Source organism: Myotis myotis, unplaced genomic scaffold (genome assembly GCF_014108235.1).
Source record: "Myotis myotis isolate mMyoMyo1 unplaced genomic scaffold, mMyoMyo1.p scaffold_m19_p_2, whole genome shotgun sequence".
Classification (NCBI taxonomy): Eukaryota; Metazoa; Chordata; class Mammalia; order Chiroptera; family Vespertilionidae; genus Myotis; species Myotis myotis.
In genome coordinates, this window is record NW_023416324.1 from 146,177,389 (window position 1) to 146,180,929 (window position 3,541).

Consider the following 3,541-nt stretch of genomic DNA (forward strand, 5'->3'; position numbering starts at 1 on the left):
AATAGTTAGTTAAAATTATTTAATGATGATAACACACCACATGGATGGATATAGAAGTACGCAGACACAGCAAACTAGCTTCCCAGAGGCATCCGTCGTGCTGTGAGCCTCTCTTGGTGTGTTTTAAAGAGGGAGAGGCCACTAATTCCAGAAAGCCTTGGCCTTACATCTACACATGCTCAAAACTCACTTCACTTAATAGTCTTGTTCAATTGCTTCCTGCCTTTATGTTTTCAACAAATTGCAGGCCTTGTTAACCCTGGCGTTTTCTCTTATCTGTTGTGTTGGCTTTACACGTTCTTGCTCAAAAACAAGCAAGCAAAAAGCAAAAAACCCTTTCTGTTCAGCAATATATCCTTTTCTGCATAGAGCCCTGTTGAGGAGGATTACAGAACCTGTCCTTCTGGCAAGAAGAAACATTTCATGATCAGAGTCTGAACTGGAAAATCGCCCATGGAGGCACACTAGTGCCCTGGCCCCTCCTATATACTGTGGTTTCCTATCCACGTGCTTTGTCTGGGGCTCTGCTTCTAAGACCCAGCACACTGGAGATGAGCATTTGTGGATAAGTAATGAGGGAATATTTTCAGGAGAAACCTGTAAGGAAGTGTGGGAAGCCGGATGGGGCAGAGATAGAAGCTAAGTGAGGATGTGGCTCTGAGTGAAGTCTCAGCCTCATTCCCACTGAGGTGGGGTTTGGGCGTGGGGGAGTCTGGACAATGGGTTGTCTCTTGCCTTGAAGCCATCATTGGGGCAGGCAGTGGGGAAGGAGTGTAACTTTCAGAACCACAGCTTGCACCACCTAAGAGCAATCTGCTGAGGAAGGTTCCAGTACGTGAGCAGGTAGCAGTAGCTGAGCAATATGTGCATGAAAACTGAACTGATAAAGTGACCACAGGGGGTCTGAATAGGTGATTAATGGTCTGCCAATATACATAATATCAAATAATAAATGTGTCGCGTTTTTGAAATAGCTGCTTTCATTTGACCCAATGTATGAGCCTCTCTAGATTTTCTTGGCCTTCCCTGATTCCTGGCCCTTCAACTGGTTGAACAGAGAGGCCTCATTTCCAACCCTCAGCAGCTGACCCCCGCCCCGGGGAGGCTGACTTCCAAATGGCCTCCATTGTACCCACCACTTGGGAGCTGCAATAGCCACAGAGTCCTGATGTGACCCAGGGACACTCACAGAGGCTGTGGTTCCTCCTGCCCCATATTTCCAGACTCAAAGTGCCAACTGTGAGGCATGATATCTGGCTTCCTCAGGGGCTGTCCCGAAGGGCCAGGTGCACCACCAGGAAGGACATGAGCACTAAAGCCCCATGGGGAAAACCAGTGGAGAAAGCCAAAGGTGAATGTCTTTTGCTCTCTTCATCTGACTTTGTTCTGAGGTGCTGCAGCCAGTGTAGAGGATGCTTAAGGCCTTCCCTTGTGATGGGGCAAGTGGCCTTGTTTTCTGTTCTAAAATTTTAGCCAGCAAGGCACAGCCACCTCATATCGCCTTTCCTTTCTCCCCAGTGTCTCTTCCCTTTTCCTTCACTCCTGCTGCCCTGCCACTGTACCTCTACACCACTCCCGAAATGTACCAGCACATACCTGTAACCTGGTTCCAAACAAAGAACAACTCCCCCCACAAAAAAACAGCTTGGAGCAAACACAGTACCCCTAGAATTTCAAAGTTTCAACCCAATATATAAATCCTTAAGTGGCAGATTTTCACTGTAAAACATCAGGGGAGATTTTTTTGAGTAAAATGAGAATAATCCTAAAATTGCTCCTTTGTTCTTTTTTCTATCTAAACAAAGTCAATCCTATTAAAACCTAAGTGGATGCCAAGGAGACATCCCCAGGCTGCTACAAAGAGTTTTCCTTTTTGTTATGACTTCTTTCACAAACGGGCTCTGTGCCATGAGCACTGCGGAGAGGCAGTGAATTTAAAAGCGATGCAGAGAATGTAGTTCCCTGGAAGCTGCTCTTCCTGAAGGAATTCATAATGGGAACCGGCACGATGCAAGTGATGGGAAACGCTCTCGTATTTCAAAAAGAGAATTGACTTGCACGGTGGCTCTGGTCACACCGAGGCCAGCAGTTAGGAGACCAGAACGAGTTTTGAGTGTTCCTGAAGTGCAGGCGAGAGAACCTGACCAGAACACAGTGAAGTTGTCATCATTGTTACAATTAGTGCTGATGGCTGCAGTCAATTTGGTCTGGAGCTCTTAAGATGGGTACAGGATAGCTGTTCTGTTCTCTTTATTATATGCTTGTGGAGTGACCTCAATTTTCTTTTCTGTCTGATTGGCCTTAGCATCTGGTTTTCTTTTTGCTGTGTTTTATCACAGAGGCCGCCTCTCTTTGTTTCCCCCTTGCCCCACATCTGGAATCCAGCCAAATGTACCAGAACGAGATGCTTCTGACATCTGAAGCCTTTGTAAGGGTGCTGATTGCAACTTGGGTAACTTCAGTTTAATCCAAGGTGGAAGATTTCTGCTGCTTTGGGGGAAGAAAATCGATGTCTAAAAATAAAAGTTAGGCACAAAATAGGGCCAAATACTCATTCACTGCCTCACTTAGCTGAATGCTGAGATTATTTCAGCAGCACTAAATCAAGCATTTGTGTAGAAGAGGTTGAGCATGTTCAAAAAAAAAAAAAAATCCAGAACAGTTAATCTTAGATGGTAAACTGACTACTATAATTTGTCATTTTTTCAAAAGACATAAATTATGTAGTTCTCAAATGCCTAATTTTCAGCTTATACTTATGCTGACCCCTGAATTGGAACACTTGTATTCACTAGTCTTTTGAAATGTATGTTGTGGTTATTATAAGAGAGGCTGGAGGGACAGGCAGGACCAGGAGCCAGAGTATAAAGGTTTGGTAGGCGGGGGTTAAGAATGTGGATCTGGCCCTGGATGGTGTTCTCAGTGGTTAGAGCATCGGTCTGTGCACTATAAGTTCTCGGGTTCGATACCCAGTCAAGGACACATACCTGAGGTGCAGGTTGGATCCCCTGCCCTGACCAGGGCACCTGCAGAAGGCAACCAATCAATGTGTCTCTCTCACATTGTTGTCTTGTTCTCTTTCTCTCTTTCCTCCCCCATCCTCCCTTTCACTCTCTCTAAAAATCAATAGACAAAATATCCTCACGTGAGAATTAACAACAAAAAATGAATGTGGATCTGAGTGTGGTGGGAAGCCACTGGAGGGATTTAATGAGGAAGATGTCATAGAAAGATTTATATTTTAAACATGACTCTTGGCTGCTATATTGACAATGGGTTGTAAGGAGGCAAGAATAGAAAAGGGTAACCAGCCAGGTATCTATTTTAGATATTCAAGTAAGAGATGATAGTGTTTTGGAGTATGATGGTAATGGTGGGCTTGGAGAGAAGTGCACAAACAATGGAGATCTTTCTAATAATCCATTAGCAAAAAAAGGTTGGTTAATGGATTATATACAGATCATGAGGGAAAGGAAAAGTCAAGGTTGATTTCTAAATTTCTGGCCTAAACAACTGGGAAGATTTGGTGTTAATTATTGAG